We start from the raw sequence: 23,832 nt of genomic DNA on the forward strand, positions 1-23,832 counted from the left end.
ACGCTTATGACTGCGTATAACTAAGCTTGCCCTCTAAGAAGATTCAGAGGAAAAGCAAAATCGCCATGGTGGAGAACTGACCTGAGTCTTCTAAGAAGACATGTAAGAGAAATGTCTAAGCTAGAAAACACCGCAGAAAGAGAAGCGTGTCGGGACGAGTACGGCGATCTACTGAGGATCTACAAGCGTGAAATTACCAGGGCGAAGAGAAACTCTTGGAAAAGTTTCTGTACGGACATAGAGTGCTCCAGCGAAACAGCACGGTTGAAAAAAGTCCTAGCAAAGGGAAACATAGTCCAGGGACTAATAAAGAAAGAGAACGGGAATGGTCACGTAATAGTGAGGAATCCCTTGAGGTGCTTCTCGATAGAAGCTCAGAAGAGCCAGCAGACAGCACTCACACTTCGATCACGGAGCGGGTAGTGCCGGGCTTGGTGACCGAAACCAAGATCGAATGGCCAGTGAAGACGTTTTCTAAGTTTAAATCGCCGGGCCCAGATGGTATATTCCCGGCCATGCTACAAGTTTCAAGTAGGGCGGTCGTGGAATAGCTTAAAATAATAATCGAAGGGTGCATAAGACTGAATCATGTACCGCACTCTTGGAGAACTGCTCGTGTAGCTTTCCTACCGAAGGCGGGGAAGATCAGTCACGTGCAGACCCATTAGATTAACATCATTTCTGCTCAAAACCTTTGAGAGGCTGATAGATGTGTACATAAAGTCCAACGTGGATGAAAAGCTGCTTTCCACAACACAAAATGCTTTCCACAACACAACATGCGTACACCAGAGGCAAGTCGGTAGATACTGCATTGCAAAGGGTGGTAATAAGCTTGGAGAAAGCCCTGTAATATAAGGAATATGTGCTAGGAGTCTTCTTAGACATTGCCGGGGCTTTCAATAATGTTTCTAAATGGGCGAGCAATTATTTTAATAGTCTCAAAAGCTTTGATGAATTTTCCTTAAAGGATTCTTTGGAATTAGTATCGAAAATAAAAGATGTACGACTGAGCTCAAATGAATGCTTTGCGTCATTCGATATATCCTCGCATTTCTCCAGCGTGCCGAAGAAAGGAGCCTTGGATGCGCTACTTGCTTGGCTCGATAGGCAAATCATTAATCCCTCGGTCGCTGGTACTTTATTTGAACTAACCGTTTTATGCGTGAACCAGTCATTTTTCCAGTTTAGAGGCGAATTTTTCGAGCAAACCGATGGCTTACCGATGGGATTAAATATAAGCCCCTTCTTGTGCAACCTTTTTATGAACACTGTCGAAGAACATTTAATCCAGAGCTCACTTTTCCCACGGGTATATTTTCGATATGTAGATGATTGCGTGGTCGTTATTGAGAAGGAACATTTAGAAAACACGCTTAACTTGTTTAATTCAATAGATAATGCTATACAGTTTACATATGAAACTGAAGAGGATAATGTACTACCTTTCCTTGATCTCAAACTTATACACAATATCGACGGATTTATCGAATTCGATATTTATCGAAAACCCACATCCACTGAGCGTTTCATTCCAATTGAATCAAACCACCACTACTGCCACAAATTGGCAGCTTTTAATTCTATTGCTCATCGCCTTGTAAATGTACCGCTCAGCTGCAGCGCATTTAAAAGAGAAAAAGAGAAGATAATAAGTATAGCTGAAACGAATGGGTACTGCCCTAACATCATCATACAGCTAATTAAGAGGCACCAAATAAAAAAGGAAAGAAGAGAATGCACCTCGTTTTTCGATACAGTGGGCACTAATGGTGGCAACGCTATTTGTAGTATCGCGTATGATGCACATTATTTCAACAATATTAAAAAAGTTTTCAATAAAGCACACCTTAAGGTTGTTGCAAAAACAAAGACAAAGCTGAAATCTTTGCTTAAATCGACGAGGGACAAGTGTGACAGTTTAGATAAGCCGGGGGTTTATTCGGTCACATGCTCACAAATCAATAACGACGGAAATGTATGTGGCGCAAAATACATAGGCCAGTCGACTCGCACTGTACGTATCAGGATGAGCGAACATTTGAAGTACATTAAAAATATTGAACCGAAAAGTGGAATTGCGGAGCACGCTTTATTGAACGAGCACGTATTGAGTGAGGATGACTGTAAAGTGATTAAATCGGAATCTAATATCAATAGATTAAATATCTTAGAATCATTACATATTTATGTAAACAAAAATGTCGCGGTGAATCGGGATATTGGCCCACTGTACTCTACTCTTTTTTCAGCCATACAGTAAACTTATGATTTGCATGCTATTGTTATTGTTCTTGTCATTGCACATTTTCTCATTACTTTTGTTATATGTAGCTACTGTATTTAGTAAATTATGTTTGCATATTTTTAATATTTATGGACTTATTCTGCGATATATGTATTAGACAATGTTTAGTTGAACACTACCAACTGAGGAGGGCACCACGCGAGTGCTGAAACAATTTTGTATTGAAAAGTATTATTGTTTTTATAATACAATAAAAAATATATTAAGTGACGAAAAGGAGTTTTACGTGTTTTTCGTTTTCGCCGGATATGATCTTGTTTACAAAGAGGTACAAGGTCATAAATTGGACCAGGCCTAAGTTAGGAGGGGTGTCCTTACAGGAGAAACCTTGCACAAAATATCCAGAAATCATCCTAGACAGTAAGCTGTCATGGAAGCTCAACGTGGAGGAGAGGAACATACCTCAAAAAATTAGAGGGGGTATGCAGACTATCACTGCTTAGCATTACGGGAGCCCTGAAAACAACCCTGTATGGCACTGTATGCCATTCTGCACATTCCACCTGTAGACCTGGTAGCAAAGAACAATTCATTAACGACCGCAACCAGGCTCGGTGCTTCGCGGCAGCTTGAGCGCCGACCATATGGCCATAGTAGTATAGCGTCATAAATCACAAGACGAACAGACTACCTGATTCCCTATCTGCGCTTCGATGGAGATCTTAAGGCCACAATAGAGGTGGACGGTTGGTGCAAAGGTGCGCAAATGGCGGACGAGGCGATACATGTGTACACCGATGGTTCCAAAGTAGTGGAAGTAGTAAGGTCAGCGGTATACTGCGCCGATCCGGAAAAAAGCAGATCCTGCCGGCTGCCGGATTACTGTAGCGTTTTCTCAGCGGAAATATTAGCCGTAGCCAAAGCAGTAGAAACCCTGGAAGAGAATAGCTTAAGCTGCAACCGTGCTAACTTTTATATTGACAGTCAAGCAGCAATTAAGGCAATAATATCGCATAGCACAGCATCTAAATGCGTGTTAGAGTGTAAGCAGTGTCTGTAGAGAATCGGGACAGGGAGAAGCATACATCTATATTGGGTCCCAGGGCATATGGTAATAGATGGGAATGAAAAAGCGGACGAACTAGCTAAAAAGGGCGCATCCCTTGAAGCTTGCTCCGTAGACGTCCCAATTAGATTGGGCGAGATTAAGCGAAGGCAAGAGGTGCACATGATCGACCAAGCGGGAAGGCGTGGGTTCAAGCGCGGGGCTGTAAAGTGTCGAAAATTATGTGTAGGTCTTACAACCTTAGACTAAAACAGTTGCTTCTATCATTAAAAAGAGAGGACTGTAGACTCATGACGGGTATTCTGACTGGACACTGCCTTCTGGCGTCACATGCCTTTAAATTAGGCTTGGTCAGTGATAGCAGATATGGGAAGTGCAGGTTGGAGGAGGAAACGATCGAGCACGTTCTGTGCTCGTGCCCTGCACTTGCCAGGCTAAGACTCCAGCTATTAGGAGTGATACAGCTGTCAGATCTAGAAGCAGCAAGTGGCTTAAGTCCTAGGCAGCTTCTAGTATTGGCCAAAAGGACGGAGTTATTTTATAGCATAGGTCCTGGTTTTTGATAGGGGTTTTCAGTTTGGTTGTTAAAACAAACTTCTGGTAACACTACGGACTCAATCAGTCTATGTGAGGTCCTCATGGACCGGCCAGTTCAACCTAACCTAACTTAAGACGGATAGGGTATTGTTTACAAAGAGGTACAAGGTCCTAAATTGGATCAGGTCTAAGTAAGGAGGGGTGACCCTACAGGAGAAACCTTGCACAAAATATCTAGGAATCATCCTAGATAGTAAGCTGTCATGGAAGCTCAACGTGGAGTGGAGGGTGAAGAAGGCTTCAACGGCATTTGATGAATGAAAAAGAATGCTGGGGTGTACGTGGGGCTTATCGCCCTCTCTTTCTCATTGGGTTTTTACAGTGATTGTAACTCTATTCTATACTATGGAGTTCTTGTTTGCTGGAAAGCCACACAAAAAACAACCTACCTCAAAAATTTAGAGGGGGTAGGTTACTATCAATGCTTAGCATTACGGGAGCCCTGAAAACAACCCCGATAGCTGCACTGTATGCCATTCTGCACATTCCACCTGTAGACCTGGTAGCAAAGAACATAGCGTTAAAAACTGCAACCAGTCTCGGTATCTCGGGGCAGCTTGAGCGCTGACCATACGGCCATAGTAGTACAGCGTCATCAATCACAAGACGAACCGACTACCTGATTCCCTATCTGTGCTTCGAGGGCGATCTTAAGGCCACAATAGAGGTGGAGGGTTGGCGCAAGTGTGCTCAAATGGCGGACGAGGCGATACATGTGTACACAGATGGTTCCGAAGTAGTGGAAGGAGTAGGGTCTGCGGTATACTGTGCTGATCCGGAAATAAAGAGATCCTACAGGCTGCCGGATTACTGTAGCGTTTTTCAAGCGGAAATAGTAGCCGTAACTAAAGCAGTAGAAGCCCTGGAAGAAAATAGCCCAAGCCGCAATCGTGTTATCTTTTATATTGACAGTCAAGCAGCAATTGAGGCAATAATCTCGCATAACACAGCATCTAAATGCGTGTTAGAGTGTAAGCAGTCCCTGGAGAGAATCGGCACAGGAGAAGCATACATCTATATTGGTCCCAGGGCATATGGGAATAGATGGGAATGAAAAAGCGGCTGAACTAGTTAAAAAGGACGCATCGCTTGAAGTTTGCTCCGTAGACGTCCCAACTAGACTGGGCGAGATTAAGCGAAGGCGAGAGGTGCACATGATCGACCAAGCAGGAAAGGCGTGATTTCAAACGCGGGGCTGTAAAGTGTCGATGATTGTGTCTAGGTCTTACAACCTTAGAAGATGCTTCTATCATTAAAAACAGAGGACTGTACACTCATGACGGGTATTCTGACTGGACACTGCCTTCTGGCGTCACATGCCTTTAAATTAGGCTTGGTCAGGGATAGCAGATGTAGGAAGTGCGGGCTGGAGGAGGAACCGATCTAGCGCGTTCTTTGCTCGTGCCCTGCGCTTGCCAGGCTAAGACTCCAGCTAATAGGAGTGATACAGCTGTCAGATCTAGAAGCAGAAAGTGGCTTAAGTCCTAGGAATCTTCTAGTATTTGCCAAGAGGACCTAGTTATTTTATAACATAGGTCCTGGTTTTGATAGGGGTTTTCAGTTTGGTCGTTAAAACAAACTTCTGGTAACACTACGGACTTATTCAGTCTATGTAAGGTCCTCATGGACCGGCCAGTTCAACCTAACCTAACCTATGTTGGGACTTTTTCGGGACTATTCTAGGATCATTTGGGGATCCTTCCGGGATCATTTCTGGATGGTTTTCGGGAGCCCGTCAGGGTAATTTGGGGGATCCGTCCGTCATCCCGCCGGGGTAATTTCGGGAATTTTTCTGGATTATTTCGGGATGATTTGCGTACCCTTCAGAGATCAATTCTGAATGGTTTTCGGGATCCGTCGAGATCATTTCGGGACTATTTCAGGATCATTTTGGGAGCCTTCCGGGATAATTTCTGAACGATTTTCGGGATACGTCAGGGATCACGTCGGAGGTATTTCGGGACTAATCCGGTATCATTTGGGAATCCTTCCATTATCTATCATTTCTGGATGACTTTCCGTATACCGTCAAGGTCATTTCGGGACGCTTTCGGGATTATATGGTTATATTTCCGGGATAATTCCTGCATGGTTTTCGGGATCCCGCCAGGGTAATTTTGGCACTATTTCGGGATCATTTGGGGACTCTTCCGGCATCATTACGGGATGGGTTTCGGGATCCGTCCGTCATCACGCCGGGGTAATTTCCGGAATTTTTCTGGATTATTTCGAGATGATTTGCCTACCCTTCCACCGCCATTTCTAAATGGCTTTCGGGTTCCGTCCGTCATCCCGCCGGGGTAATTTCGGGAATTTTTCTGGATTATTTCAGGATGATTTGCGTACCCTTTCAATTTTGGATGGTTTTCGGGATCCGTCCGACATTCTGTTGGGATAATTTCGGGACTATTTCAGGATCATTTTGGGAGGCTTCCGGGATCATTTCTGAACGATTTTCGAGATACGTCCGGGATCCCGTCGGAGTTATTTGAGCCACACTTTAGAATTCGTTAGAAGCAATTTAGATTTTTCTGGACTATTCCGGTATCATTTGGGGATCCTTCCGGTATCATTTCTGGATGACTTTCGGGATCCCCTTAGGATTCGAGACATTTTCGGAACTGTTTCTGGATCATTTGGGGACCCTTCGGGGATCATTTCTGGATGGTTTTCGGGATTTGTCCGGGATCCAGTCGGGATAATTTCGGGACTATTTTGGTATTATTTTGGGACCCCTCCGGGATCATTTAAGGACCCTTCGAAACCGGTATTTCAGCACACATGCCTTTTTAAATTATGAGCTGTTATGTCCATGGATTTGCTGCAAATTATTCGTAGTTAAAATGCGGTATGTTTTATCTTTAATATATAACACAGCTTTTTCGTTCTATTTTTGTTTTTCAATATATCCTGTAACGAACTGTTATAACTATAATTGCACTTTTTGTAATATTTTACCCATTAAATACCGAAAAGCAACGCTATTTTCATCTAAAATATTCTCTTTGGTTTTAGTTATTTGTAGTTTCACTCTTTACTTCACCCCAGTCATATCAATTAATTTAACCTAAAAATAAAATGTATTTTTAACACGCTTTTATTAGCTTGGCGTGTATGTAACGGAATCTTTGAGCTTAATTTTCACCGGTTTCTGGAGGTCTGATTAATTTGAAACTTTGCATACGTATCAAGGACCGAGGACAATGCATTAATGTGATGGTGTGGTGATATAAGGTCAACGGCCATATGGTCAAATGGCCCTATTACCACTTTGAATGGCCATAAGTTTGATTGAAACTCTGCACACATATCAAGGCTCGATGACAATGCAATAATGTGATTGTTGGGTGACATAAAGTTAACGCACATAAGGTCAATTGAACTTATGTCCACCCGAAATGGCCATAGATTTGAAACCTTGCACATAATGCGAAAACCGCATTCCTTTATTAACATCTACGAAAGAGCATACTGGAGCCCTTTTTTAACACGCTTTTATTAGCTTGGCCTGTATCTATGTAACGGAATCTTTGAGCTTAATTTTCACCGGTTTCTAGAAGTCTGATTAATTTGAAACTTTGCGTACGTATCAAAGACCGATGACAATGCATTAATGTGATGGTATGGTGACATAAGGTCAACGGCCATAAGGTCAATTGGCCTTATTACCACTTTGAATGGCCATAAGTTTGATTGAAACTTTGCACACGCATGCGAAGAAATGCAGACTAAATCGCCATTCCCCCTGTGACGTTATGCCACACGGCGGTATCGCAAGGTGTTTACATGAACAGAATTAGCCTGGTTTCGTTGGCCACTTGAGTACAGTGCGCCAACCCAACGTCCAATCAAAAAAAGTCCGATGTGCACCCTTACTTTCCTAATTAATTAGCGCTTAACCGTTCAAACGGTTATAACCGTCCAACAGGGCGCGCCAGTCGCTTCTTCGCTCTGCCAACTGACGCCAATTGATGGCACCGAGGGAGTTTAAATCGTTTTCCAACTGGTCCTTCCAGCGGAGTGGGAGGATGGTTTCCTCCCTAGCACTAGGACAGTTTTGTTAGGATTAATAGGTTTTTTTGGTATCGCGCCACCTCTCTATGATGCGAAGAGCTTGTTGCATGCGATCGGATGTTGTTTCCTCGTGCATTCCTGTGATGCAGATAACTAGGTTTCTGCATACCCTTGTGGGTCAAATCCTTTGGTTTTCATTAACTGAAGGAGGTCGTTTATGATCAAGGTCCACAGGAGAGGAGAGACCATACCTCCTTCTGGCCATCCTCTTGTGGCCGCACTTTATTCAGTTGTCCCTCGCAGTTCCAAATAGATTTTTGTACACTTTAACATGGACATCACCCATCGAATAATCATAGGGCTTATGTCCTTCTTAATCATAGCTTGATGTGTTGTATTATCGAAAACCCCTGATATGTCAATAAAAACACAGAGCGCTGTAGCCTTTTCAGTTTTTACCATGACTGGTAGGCGAACTGATTCCTACAGAAGAGAGTTTATTTAGGTTGAACTCCCTGATATGCTGATCTAAGGTTTTCTCCATACCGTTTGGGAGAAACAAGCTTAGGCTTATTGGTCGTTGTGACGAGAAGGGCAGATGCTCGGGCTTCCCTGGCTTTCGTAAAAATGCTACCTTATCCTCTGCCCAACTGTTTGGAATATGGCCGAGCAGTAGGGATGCCTTATATAAAATGGAAAAGCTGGGACTATATGATTTATCCCTTGCTGGAGTAGACAAGGATAGACCCCATCCCGTCTTGGTCATTTGAATGGGCTGAAAGTAGACAAGGCCCATTGCACTCGTTTTACAATGGTGAGCTTTGTTGCTAAGCGTTTTTCTTTACCGCTGATGGTCGACAAATCTATCATTATAGGTGATGATTGATAGCCTACTATGCAGTCTGAAAAGTAAGTTTTAAGTAAGAGTTTACATGTCTCTTACAGTTCTATGATCTCTAAAAAGGGCTGTTTGTAGTCGCAGCGACGGAAGATCATTAATCACAGTGTTCCCTCCAGCCCTTTTAGATTTCCTAAGTTCTTTATTGTAAGATGTTAGAGCAATTTTGTGCGAGTCCCAGTCGCCCGCAGCTCTATTAAACAGCTTCCTAGCCTGGCATCTTAGCTGCCCAAGCCTTTTGTTCAACCAAGGCACATCGCGTTGTATACGTATCTTTCCTTGGAGTAACTCTCATTGAAAGCTGTTTTAATGTCTGAGTGGAGCTGTTCAGCTTCCTTCTCATGCTCCTGCACGGTGGTTATGGGTCGCTGTAAGCTGTTTCCAGCTTCCCCAATATTAAAACGGAAAAGTTCCTAGTTCGTTTTCCTGGCATTTCCAAAAGCTGGCATGTGCTGACGAAAGTGTCCAATGTCGAATTTGACTCCTGCCCTGATACATGACAGTTAGTAACAGTGTTGTCCATATTATGGCTGCACAGGGTCATATCTAAGACTTCTCCTCTAATACCATTTGCAAAGTGGAAGTTCATTGCCCCGGTTGGTAACCCTTATATTGTTACTACTAATAAACTCAAGGAGGAACTCACCCCCGTTGTTGATGTTCGTGCTGTTGTTGATGTTCATGCTACCCCACATTGAGTGATATGAATTTACGTCACAGGATCCTTGGTACACCACTCTGCAGCCAGAATCAGATGAGGGTTTTTTATTCAGTTTCTGGGGCCGTTTCTTCTTCACCCGGAAAGCATGCAGAGGCCAAAATTGCATCTTGTTCGCCTCTTGGGGTTGGAATTTTTACCCGAACTGCTACCAAATCAGCCATCACGAACTGTAAAAGTGGAAGAAACATTAGTTTGTTGCTGAAAATTGTCGCCGCTCGTTGGCGAAAGCTGGTGGCATAGATTAATTCACCATCAGTACTGTTCAGGTCCTTTACATCGCAGTGTAGAATCCAGAGCTCCTGGATGAATGCTATCCTCAGACCTTTCTCGGTGAATTTTTTAAGTACGACGTCTGAAGCTTCCTCCACGTGGTGAAGGTTCACCTGAAGTCTTGGCTTTAGGGCTTCAATTGGGAGGGCAGACATTAGTTGCAGTGTGCGTCCACGTGTAGCCACCTTCCTTGCTCTATTTTTAGGCGACATAACGGCTTCTTCACCCGTTCGTCCTCGTCCTTTATGGTTCCCTTTGGCCAGAAGTCGCTTAAGGCCCTTACGAGCGGCACCACTTAGCCGATCGCGCTGTACAGTTTAGCCAGGCTGATCACTTTTCGCCGGAGAGGCAAGAAGCCTTTGTTCGTCCTACGGCGAGATTATAGATTGCGACTCTACCGGATTTGCATTCTATAGAGTCTCCACATCTGCCTTATCCACGTCATGCAGGGGACTATTTGGTCGCGGCATGTCTGTGGCGAAAGCTGATTCGGCTTGCATGGAAAGGTCGCAATCGACCTGGTCTATCGGGAGCTGTTCAGCTTCATTTTGGTTTATTTGAGTATTATTTTTATCCGTAAATGAACACCCACGAATATGGGATAAGGTAGGTCAGCTGGGACATAGCCCCCCATACCCCGCAAGACTAGTTACAACCAGAGGACGTCAGATATCTGGAGGCCACTTTTATAAAACACTAATGTAGTGCCATTGCGGGTGTTATCGCGTTGTCCTCTCTACATCCGCCAAATTTGTTAACAAAGCATGGGCATTTTATTTAGGGTGTGACTCTTCGCCACGTATGGCCGGTCTTGAGCTAAGTATAGCCCCTGTTTACAGGAAACTTGGCTCTGAGTGAAGAGAAGGGGGTATAGATGGGAGCTGGGAGAAAAAGAAAATCTGGTTATAGGGAGGAGAAAAGGGTCGCCGCTCGCATACGCCGCCAAAGCGTTACCACGTGTCACCGATAGGAGGCTCCGCCTCAATATGGGGGCAGGGTGGAAATATTTACGAGCCGACGTTATGGGATGACGCCGGTGTGTGCAAGGCGAGACATCCCCATCAAAGACACCAGCGGCATATAGGCAGCTCCTTTTCGTGCTGTAGAAGGCGGCTTTAAATGAATTGAATTTTGGCTGACGAAATAGTGACCCGAGACTATGTTAGGTCCTCGAACCTTGCATAAATATAAAACCGTATAGGAATTGTCGCCCATCTATCACAACGTGGTCGCTCTGGTTACAGTTTGATGCATATCTTTATGCTTAAACCCGGTGCTGGCTATGAGTATGTTTCGAGCACGGGCGAAGTCGATCAGAATCAACCTATTAACGGAGGTTTCATTGCGAAGGCTAACCTTTCCAACCGTCTGACGAAAAGCACCTTCTTTGCCTTCCCTGGAGTAAAAGTCGCCAAACACGACTATTATATCTTGCCGGCGGCGACACTCGTTTAGGCGTCCTTCACCTCATCGTCCTTTTTCCCCATCGGTGCATGGGCGAAAATAAAAAAAAGAAAGAAGAAAAACTCATTTTATGCGGATAACGATGACGAGTTTGTTCACCGTCGTGAACGTTAGTACTTGGCCGAAAAAATCTCTCTCCAACCACAATTCTAGCAGTGAAACTGCGCTTAATTTCATGACCGCTACAATGGCCTTTTTTCCCATTTGTGTTGTCAGCTTTTGTGCTCACGACGACATCAACCAGCAGGGCATGTGCAATAGTCACATTAAGTGAACGGTCATTCCAGATGCATGCCATAAAATTATAGTATTTTAAACGTTGTCATCAACGAGGTTATCCTTTTATCTAAGAATTGTTTTTGTTTTTCATTGGAGTTTGATGTTACGTAGCGGATCCCAATCCAGGCACACAATTCACTCATCGCGGATTAATTTTTTAATTGCATGTTTGTATAGCGAGCCGCTTCATCCAAGACAGGCGCCCGCTTTCAGCCGCACCTCAAGTTATCCTAGCTTAGGTGTAGTTCAATTTGGAACCACATATTTTTTTGTAAACAATACCATATCCGTTTTCATTGCGTTGGCGGTCAACCCGACTTTTGTACCCATGTGTGTGTATCCTGAAGCGCCAGATGTATCAAAAGCAATACTGTTGGAAGGCGTTTGCCACTATTGTTAGCTGCAAGTAGGCTGGATGTTCCTCGTCGAACCCCCTGAGCAGTTGGTTAATAACCGGCTTTCACAGCAGAAGCTTCGCCATTTATTTAACAAATGGCCTGGTTTTGCAGTAAGTGCACTGCTTAAAAGGCTGCCTTGTGTTGGTCGACGTGTGATTTGCCTTGAACACTTGCTGCTTTCGGTTTTTATGACCATGCTTCTTTTCGGATACGACTTTTAATGTCTGGAAATACTGTTCGAGAAAATCTCTGATGTCAGATAACTTTTGAACTCTGGCCTTCTTAACAGTTTTTTCATAGAATTTGAGTCCTTCCTTGTCCAATTTACGAACTATGACTCGAATAATTAATGGACCAACATGTTCAGTTTTTATTCCTAATGACTCTATTGCGTTAAGACACTCATTTGCAGTATCGAGTAATTGTCTTAGGTTCCTGAGCACTCATTTCAGATCGCTATTTAAAATGAACAATATCGGACTATAACCACGCCCACTTTTTCGATATCGAAAATTTCGAAAATTCGAAAAAGTGCTATAATTCATTACCAAAGACGAAAAAGCGATGAAACTTGGTAGGTGAGTTGAACTTATGACGCAAAATTGAAAATTAGTAAAATTTTGGAAAATGGGCGTGGCACCGCCCACTTTTAAAAGATGGTAATTTAAAATTTTGTAAGCTGTAATTTGGCAGTCGTTGAAGATATCATGATGAAATTTGGCAGGAACGTTACTCCTATTACTATATGTATGCTTAATAAAAATTAGCAAAATCGGAGAACGACCACGACCACTTTAAAAAAAATTTTTTTTTAAAGCCAAATTTTAACAAAAAAATTAATATCTTTACAGTATATAAGGAAAATATGTCAACATTCAACTGCAGTAATGATATGGTGCAACAAAATGCAAAAATAAAAGAAAATTTCAAAATGGGCGTGGCTCCGCTCTTTTTCATTTAATTTGTCTAGGATACTTTTAATGCCATTAGTCGAACAAAAATTTACCAATCCTTGTGAAATTTGGTAGGGCTTTAGATTCTGGGACGACAACTTATTTCTGGGAAAAAGGGCGAAATCGGTTGAAGCCACGCCAAGTTTTTATACACAGTCGACCGTCTGTCCTTCCGCTCGGCCGTTAACACGATAACTTGAGCAAAATACGTTATATCTTTACTAAGCTCAGTTCACGTACTTCTCTGAACTCACTTTTTATTGGTATAAAAAATGGCCGAAATCGGACTGTGACCACGCCCACTTTTTCGATATCGAAAATTACCAAAAACGAACAAAATGCCATAATTCTATACCAAATACGAAAAAAGGGATGAAACATGGTATTTGGATTAGTTTATTGACGCAAAATATAACTTTGGAAAAAAAACTTTGTAAAATGGGTGTGACACCTACCATATTAAGTATAATGAAATGAAAAAGTTCTGCAGGGCGAAATAAAAAACCCTTGAAATATTGGCAGGAATACTATTCGTGGTATTATATATATAAATAAATTAGCGGTATCCAACAGATGATGTTCTGGGTCACCCTGGTCCACATTTTGGTCGATATCTGAAAAACGCCTTCACATATACAACTACCACCACTCCCTTTTAAAAGCCTCATTAATACCTTTAATTTGATACCCATATCGTACAAACACATTCTCGAGTCACCCATGGTCCACCTTTATGGCGATATCTCGAAAAGGCGTCCACCTATAGAACTAAGCGCCACGCCCTTTTAAAATACTCATTAACACCTTTTATTTGATACCCATATCGTACAAACATATTCTAGAGTCCCCCCTGGTCCACCTTTATAGCTATATTTCGAGAAGGCGTCCACCTATAGAGCTAAGGCCCACTCCCTTTTAAAATACTAATTAATACCTTTCGTTTGATACCCATATTGTATAAACGCATTCTAGAGTCACCCTGGTCCACCTTTATGGCGTTATCTCGAAAAGGCGTCCACCTATACAACTACCACCACTCCCTTTTAGAACCCTCATTAATACCTTTAATTTGATACCCATATCGCACTAACACATTCTAGAGTCACCCCTGGTCCACCTTTATGGCGATATCTCGAAAAGGCGTTCACCTATAGAACTAAGGCCCACTCCCATTTAAAATGCTCATTAACCCCTTTAATTTGATACCCATATCGTACAAACAAATTCTAGGGTCACCCCTGGTCCACCTTTATGGCGATATCTCGAAACTGCGTCCACCTATGGAACTAAGGATTACTCCCCTTTAAAATACTCATTAACACCTTTCATTTGATACCCATATCGTACAAACAAATTCTAGAGTCACCCCTGGTCCACCTTTATGCCGATATCTCGAAAAGGTGACCACCTATACAACTACCACCACTCCATTTTAAAACCGTCATTAATACCTTTAATTTGATACCCATATCGTACAAACAAATTCTAGAGTCAACCCTGATCCACCTTTATGGCGATATCCCTAAATGGCGTCCACCTATAGAACTATGGCCCACTCCCTCTTAAAATACTCGTTGATACCTTTCACTTGATATACATGTCATACAAACACATTCCAGGGTTACCCTCGGTTCATTTTCCTACATGCTTATTTTCCCTTATGTTGCCACCATAGCTCTCAACTGAGTATGTAATGTTCGGTTACACCCGAACTTAACCTTCCTTACTTGTTTTATATAAATCACAAGTATTACGAACACTCAATAAACTATATATTTTTCATGTATATATATTGCAAACTTTAATATTAAATTTGCAATTAGGGGCTTATAAGTATACTATAAGATAAATTTGGTCAAATTCACATTCCGTAAGCAAACTTAAAAGCCTTTCGTCTGCCTGCACTTCTTCGCTTTCACATATAAATATATTAAAATTATTATCGGATACGTCCATATTATTATTAAAAAGTTATAAATTATCCGCGATCCGAAAACACTTGATACATTTTCCCAATTCACTTGATGTTTTCACAAAAATCATGGCTTGCTAAGCATAAGTTGAAATTAACAGAAATGCGGTTGGTTCAACATGATTAATTTTTAAATCAGCTGCAAATTCTGTTAGTTGGTACCAGATAAAGGGATATACCAGATGTACGATGGCAATTGGTAATTCAATGGAGGGATTTGTGTATCTAACAGTGGTAATTGGAAAATCAACTGCGATTTTTGTTAGTAGTCCACAGATTTATTTGTTGAATTACCAGTCACACCAAACAGCTTAAATTAACATTATTAGGGTTCAAGTCTACAGGGAGACAGTTAGTACAACAGTGTCAGTTGTCATACGAAATATAATTTCTGGCAATAATTTATTGTAATAAGCTGAGCAGGTTTATTTGTTATATAAACAGTTTCTCATAGTTCCTTTACCCCATATATCCTTTAGATTAACAAAAAAATTGTTGTTTTAGTGGTTTTTAAAAACAACAGCAGCGAACTGTTAATATAAACAGTATTTTTTCTCTGAGTGTATCACATTTGTCAACGACGCCACTCCAAAAAAATTAATAAAATTATTCTACAATAATACGACCAGTTAAAGTTAAATATAAAACGAAGCAAAACTTATATTTTAACTAAATGAGCCGGACCCGTGCGCATCTTGCGCAACCAATATAAAAGTGTGTTATCAAATATCAACAGAAATTAGCTGTTCTATCAATCAATTAAAATTTACAGCTTGCGCTACCATCTACCGTATGGTAACAACTGCCGGTAATGCAGTGCAGATATTCACAATAATCCCATAGTATACTGTGTGTGATTATTTTTAACAAATTAACCAAAATTGGTCAAAGCTCGCTAATAGCCCGAATCTCCAAAATTGTATGTATAGATAAGGATTCCAAATAAGAGCGAAAAAGGGACCAGCACATAAATACAGCAATTAGAAATATATATGATTAGTTAGTCAAATATTATAACGCACTTAATTCACAGTGAATACCAAAGCTTTTTTGAAATGTAAGCAAGTCTTAATATAACTTACGATAGTCAACAAAGATGCGTCAATCTTGAATGCCCGGTGCATTAAGTTTTTAGAAAAAAAATTTCTGACCCAACATCGCCTTGATTTGTCTGTTCACCTCCGCCCTGTGAACTTCCGGGTACCTATATGATTTTGCGTAAATGGGATCCTTCTAACAGTTTTAATTTTATGCTTCACTGAACTTGTAAACGTAAATTTTTCTAATTCTTTATAAAATAAACTACTGTATTTATCTAAAACTATCTGAAAATTGTCCCGTTCTTCTTTATTTAAATTATATACCTAAATCTATTTTCTTCTGGCCCTTGACTTATACCTTATTCATCTATTAGATATCAGGGATGGGCGTTATCAACAAAATTGAATAACGGTTGAGGAAAAAATAAAAAATTATTCATCATTTTAAATTTTTTGATTGATGAATAAAAAGTTATTTTTTATTCAAGTATTTTTGAATAATGAATAACATTTTATCGTTATTCAAAATATCCTAAGTGATGATAATCGGTCATTTTTATTCTTGTAAATTTTGAGTAAAGAGTTGAGTTATTGTTCCTTATTTAAAAAATATGCATTAACAATAAAATTTCAATTTTTATTCAGTTATTCAAAAATAAAAAATAAACCCTCGAGATGTCCTGAAAATATAACCATATGCGTAACCAGTGCGCGTTTAGTTCTGAAGCTTCTGAGTGTAATATTGAGGCATTTGGGTAGCATTCGCGGGGGTTTTTGGGGGTCATTTGGACGTAATTTCTCGGATACCCTGGGGATCCTCCTGGGGTCTCTTCGGGTAAATTTTTGGGTAATTTCAGGGACCACCTCGTGGTCCTATTGAGGTCTTTTGGGGTCCATTCCAGGGGCTCCCTGGTGATCCTCCTGGAGTTTTTGGGGGTCATTTCGGGATGGTTTTTGAGACTCCCTCGGGGTCATTTGGGGTCGTTCCGGGATATTTTTGGGAACTCCCTCGGGGTTTTTGGGGGTCATTCCGGATGTTTTTGGTGACTCCATAGGGGTCCTCCCGGGGTCTTTTGGGGGTCGTTCCGTGATGGTTTTGGGGACTCCCTCTAGAGAAGTTTACCTTCTAAATTTGAATTATAACATTAAATTGGAAAAAAACTAAAATTATTGAAAATGGGTGTGGCACCGCCCCTTTATGGCTAAACAATTTTCTATGTTTCGGGAGCCATAGCTCGAAGAAAAATTAACGTGATTGTAATAAAATTTGGTACACAAATTTTCCCTATAGCAGGAAATATTTCTCTGGACGAGATCGGTTAAAGGCCACACCCTCTTTTATATAAAAGATTTTTAAAAGGGTCGAAGACGAAAATAATAAGCTATAACTTAGAAAAGAATAGTTTTGAATCAATGATATTTCACTTATCAAGTTTTATTGTTAGAGGAATGGGGAGACATTTTTTTTTAAACGGGCGGTGCCACGTGTTATGTAGAAAAGTAATTTATCTGAAATGAACAATTGAAGCTAACGCTGAGTATATAATGTTCGGTTACATCCGAACTAAGACACCTTTACTTGTTTATTTTGATTTGTTTTATTCAAAATGACTCAACCCTGGTAGATAATACGTAATGAAAGACTTCATCAACGAACTTGTACTTAACTATATTCAAAACAAGTAAGGACGGGACTGTCTTCGGCTGTGCGGGAGACTTCATACCTTTCACGAAGGGGTCTGAACAATAATCTTATCCCGTTCGTAATCTCCCAAATAATCGGATGTATAAGATAATAAAAATATAGTGAACAGATGAACATACCTAAACGATTTTTAAGATAAATATAAAATAAAAAATAGGTAGGTACTTTGTGTGAGGATGCAAGTTTTACGTTTTTTGTGGTCTGCATGTAAAAACTATGACTACGAATCACGTATTTCAACACTATATGACGTAAACCTAAGTATTTCTAAGTACTTCTAGCCGTAAAAAAGGGGCAAACAGTTTATATGGGGTATATAATAGGGCGGGCGATTTGTGGGGAGGCAAAAAAATTGCCCATTGCTCTGTGAGAATCATATCATATCAGAATTCGTTTTAGAGGTATGATTCCTTCGGCAAAGTTTCTTATTCTGATCCGTAGAATACGATTTTCACAGAGCAATGAGCGATTTTTAAATCGACCCGCTCTATTATATGATATATATACCACCGATAATCTATGATTTTTTCAGACAACAATATATGCTATATACGTAAGCAATTGGTGAAATTTGAAGCTTCTAGCTGTTAAAATGGGGAAGAAATTGCGCGAAGCTTCTTATCTCAACAATCGGTTGTATGAGATATATACTATATATACCACCGGTCTCTAAGAATTTTTCAGACAACAATATATGCTATATACGTAAGCAATTGGTGAAATTTGAAGCTTCTAGCTGTTAAAATGGGGAAGAAATTGCGCAAAGCTTCTTATCTCAACAATCGGTTGTATGAGATATATACTATATATACCACCGGTCCTCTAAGATTTTTTCAGACAACAGTATATGCTATACACGTAAGCAATTGGTGAAATTTTAAGCTTCTAGCTGTTAAAAATGGGGCAGAATATGCGGAAAGTTTTTATCTGAACAATCGGTTGTATGAGATATATACTATATATACCACCGATCTCTATGATTTTTCAGACAACAATATATTCTATACACCGTAAGCATTTGGTGAAATTTGAAGCTTCTAGCTGTTAATATGGGGCTGAAATTGCAAAAAAAAGTATATATATAGTTTGTTGTGGTCTGCATGTAAAAACTATGACTACGAATAACGTATTTCAACAATATATGACGTAAACGTAAGTATTTGATGAAATTTGTTGAAATTTGAAGCTTCTAGCCGTAAAAAAGAGGCAAAATTGACAGTTTATATGGGGTATATAATATATATACCATCGATCTCTATGATTTTTTACACAACAAAATATACTATATACGTAAGCAATTGTTGAAATTTGAAGCTTATAGCTGTTAAAATGGGGAAGGAATTGCGAGCAGTTTCTTATCTGAACAATCGTTGTATGAGATATATACTATATATACCACCGGTCTCTATGATTTTTTCAGACAACAATATATGCTATACATCTAAGCATTTGGTGAAATTTGAACATATCTAAATGATTTTTAAGATAAATGTAAAATAAACAAGTAAGGACGGGACTGTCTTCGGCTGTGCCGAAGACTTCATACCTTTCATGAATGGGGCTGAACAATAATCTTATGCCGTTCGTAATCTCCGAATAATCGGATGTGTAAGATAAGAAATATATAATGAACAGATCTACATACCTAAACGATTTTTAAGATAAATATAAAATAAAAAATAGGTATGTACTTTATATGAGGATGCAAAGTTTCAGTTTTTTTTTGTGGTCTGCGTGTAAAAAACTATGACTACGAATCACTTATTTCAACAATATATGACGTAAACGTAACTATTTGATGAAATTTGATGAATTTTGAAGCTTCTAGCCGTAAAAAACGGGCAAAAAATACATTTTATATGGGGTATATAATATATATACAACCGATCTCTATGATTTTTTCAGACAACAATATATGCTATATACGTAAGCATTTGGTGAAATTTGAAGCTTCTCGCTGCTAAAATGGGGCAGAAACTGTGCAAAGTTTCTTATCTGAACAATCGGTTGTATGAGATATATACTATATATACCACCGATCTCAATGATTTTTTCAGACAACAATATATGCTATACACGTAGACACAAACAATTTTTAAGATAAATATAAAATAAAATAAAATTAAAGAAAAAAAAACTTTTTTAAAAATAAGCTTTTATTATTTTGGTTAATAAAATTAACTAAAAAGTAAACAATAAATTGACTCTAAAGAAATATAACACTTTATAAGTTCATTGTAAGCTTAAACGATAATTAGGCTTTTTCGTCTGCGACAAAAAAATTCTATATTGTACATAATTATATATTTTTAACATTAAAACTTTACACCTAAATTATTAAATCTTACAGTTTATATCACAGTCCTAATTGTTCTAATAAAAAACGTGTTAAATTTTGATGGTATAATTAAGAACATTTAGGATCTCCTTTTCCTGCTATCGCAATGTAACACGCTTTTATTAGAACAATTAGGACTGTGATATAAACTGTAAGATTTAATAATTTAGGTGTAAAGTTTTAATGTTAAAAATATATAATTATGTACAATATAGAATTTTTTTGTCGCAGACGAAAAAGCCTAATTATCGTTTAAGTTTACAATGAACTTATAAAGTGTTATATTTCTTTAGAGTCAATTTATTGTTTACTTTTTAGTTAATTTTATTAACCAAAATAATAAAAGCTTATTTTTAAAAAAGTTTTTTTTTTCTTTAATTTTATTTTTTACTTTTTAGTTCGTTTTATTAACAAGTAATAGAAGCTTGTTCTTATAAAAGCTTTAAATATAAGTATAGGGGGTGAAACAAAAACACATATATCAGTTACATCTGCGTATAATGCGTATTGGAATTTATTAGTACACATTTTATGCGCAGCAACTTCAGAGGTGTATTTAAAGTTTAAAGCATTGTAAATATAAGTATTGAAGTCATGAGCCTGGGCATTCGCGCAATTTTAGTGATGTAAATTGCATGGCGCCAGCGCCAATGCGGTGCCAGCTCAATGGTAGCTCATTGACGAAATTACTCCAAGCGAATTTTTGACGCTTCTTAGTAGTGAGTGCGTAGTACATTTTACTTGCGCTATTGAGTGAAACGACTTTTGTGTGTCAGGCACGAGTTTGGTGTTATTGGCGCTACTGGCAGTGATGACACTGAGCTGTTGACGGTAGCGCTGGTAGTTCAGATTTTGAATCAGAGAAAGAATTGATGATCCGTGTGAATTATTATGGCTTTGGCCGTGTAAATTATTATGGTGTATTTGTATATTTTAGATTTAATGCACAATTAATATTTGTGTGTTTGAGCGGCCAAATAATAACAGTAGTATTGCTAAAGTGCTGCTTAGTTGATGGAATGTCGCTAATTTCTTAGCGATGATCAGCAGATTGTCAATATTTCGTTCAACGGACGCGCGAAATTGCCACATCTGCTCAAATTTTCCAAAGATTTTCCATTCTTGATTTAACTTAAGCTGTTATGCCCATATTTTTCAGCCAGCTTTTTTCAAATAGGTAATTTTTCCAAAAGCAAAATAAATTACAGAAAAGATTACAGAGTTAAACAGCCTTAAAAATTCAGCTATGTTGGTTATACACAGAAATACAGCAGAGGGTTGTCTCCGCTTTTCGCAAGCGTTGAGATTCACCACGCGTGACACGCGTGATTCACCACGTCCAAATATCACAATCCACGGATAGGTACCGGCGGGTTTGTATGGGACTTAGGCTGTTATGCCAAAGTAAATACAAATCTTTACCGGTGACTGTGTTATCGATTAATTTATCGAATTCTAACAAAGTAATATTGCATTGTCATCGGAGTTATACATGTGTGCAAAATTTCAGCTCAATCGGACACCGGGAAGTGTATCAAATTTAACTTGCAAGATTCCATTACAGACAACAAAAGTGAAAGTAAATAAAAGCTTATAAAATAGGTAGGTACTTTGTGTGAGGATGCAAAGCTTCACGTTTTTTGTGGTCTGCATGTAAAAACTATGACTACGAATCACGTATTTCAAAAATATATGACCTAAACGTAACTATTTGATGAAATTTAATGAATTTTGAAGCTTCTAGCCGTAAAAAAGGGCCAAAAATGACAGTTTATATGAAGTATATAATATATATACCACCGATCTCTATAATTTTTTCAGACAACAATATATGCTATATGCGTAAGCATTTGGTGAAATTTGAAGCTTCTAGCTGTTAAAACGGGGCAGAAATTGCGCAAAGTTTCTTATCTGAACAATCGGTTGTATGAGATATATACTATGTATACCACCGATCTCAATGATTTTTTCAGACATCAATATATGCTATACACGTAAGTATTTGGTGAAATTTGAAGCTTATAGCTGTTAAAATGGGGTAGAAATTGCGAATAGTTTCTTATCTGAACAATCGGTTGAATGAGATATATACAATATATACAACCGATCTCTATGATTTTTTCAGACAACAATATATGCCATATACGTAAGCATTCGGTGAAATTTGAAGCTTCTATCTGTTAAAATGGGGCTAAAATTGCGAAAATATATTTATATATACTATATATATATACTATATATACCACCATATATATACTATATATACCACCGATCTTTATGATTTTTTCAGACAACAATATCTAATATATATTATAAATGGGAAAGTTTGGATGTTTGGATGTTTAGATGTTTGGATGTTTGGATGTTTGGATGTTTGTCCAGACGTTTGGCTTTGTGACTCAATCACGCAAGAACGGCTGGACCGATTTGGATGAAATTTTGCACACATATAGCCAATAGTCTAGAAGGATCTACTAGCTATATATTTTTGAAAAGGGGGGTCCCCGCCCCCTAGGGACAGTTATAATTTAATTATTATATTTTTTCGTCTTTGCGACTGAATCACGCCAGAATGGCTACACGGATTTTGATGAAATTTGGGACACAGACAGTAGTCTACTAGCGAAATTTTTTTCGAACATGGAAAGAGGGGTGGGGGTCCCACGACCTCTTCGAGCAATTACTTTTTAATAATTTTTACACATTATAACTTTACGTATACTGGCCTTCACCAATATCACAGACTCAAGGGGTAAATTAGTCGAGGGCTTACAAAGTAAGCAGTGACACCCTCCGCCTCCCCCCTTTATCACCCTCTCTGGTGTAAAATCTATAAATTGTTATAACTGAATATAAGTTTTCTCTTAAATCAATAGTTTTTGGTATCTGGCACATACAGATCGATATCTAGACAATTTTGGAGGAAGGATTAGTGGTCCTCTCCTTTTACTCCCGCCATCCGCCCTCCTTCAATTGTTTTTATAAGCACGCTTTTATTACCTTTACCTGTACGTTTCTATGTAACTTTTCATTCGCTCCAATGCGCCTGCTGCCTTATTAACATGGTTTTATAATTAGCTTCACCTTATTTGTAATCCCGTAAGGGTCATATGGAGACCCTTCCGGGATCATTTCTGGATGGTTTTCGGGATCGGTTCGGGATCCAGCCGGGGTCATTTGGGGACTTTTTCGGGATCATTTGGGGGCTCTTCCGGCATCATTTCTGGATGGTTTTCGGGATCCGTCCGTGATCCCGTCGGGGTCATTTCGGGACTTTTTCGCGACTAATACGGGATCATTTTGGAACCCTTTCGGCATCATTTCTGGATGGTTTTCGGGATCCATCTGGGATCCCGTCGGGGTCATTTCGGGACTATTTCGGGATCTTTTGGGATACCTACCGGCATCATTTCTGGATGGTTTTTGGGATTCGTCCGGGATCCCGTCGAGGTCATTTCGGGACTTTCTCTCGACTAATACGGGATAATTTGCGGACCCTTTCGGCATCATTTCTGGATAGTTGTCGGGATCCGTTCGGGATCCCGTCACTGTCATTTCGGGACTATTAGGGGGTCATTTGAGGACCTTTCCGGCATCATTTCTGGAAAGTTTTCGGAATCCTTTCGGGATCCCGTCAAGGTCATTTCGGGACTTTTTCGGGATCATTTAAGGATGGGTTACAGGATTCGTCCGGGAACCCGTCAGGGTAATTTCTGAACTTTTCCGAGACTATTTCGAGATCATTTTGGAGTCTTCCCAAGATCATTTCTGGATAGATTTCGGGATGCCGTCAGGGTCACTTTGGTATTAGGTGATCATTTGAGGACCTTTCCGGCATCAATTCTGGATGGTTTTCGGTATCCGCTCAG

Source organism: Eurosta solidaginis, chromosome X (assembly GCF_040869045.1).
Source record: "Eurosta solidaginis isolate ZX-2024a chromosome X, ASM4086904v1, whole genome shotgun sequence".
Taxonomy (NCBI): Eukaryota; Metazoa; Arthropoda; class Insecta; order Diptera; family Tephritidae; genus Eurosta; species Eurosta solidaginis.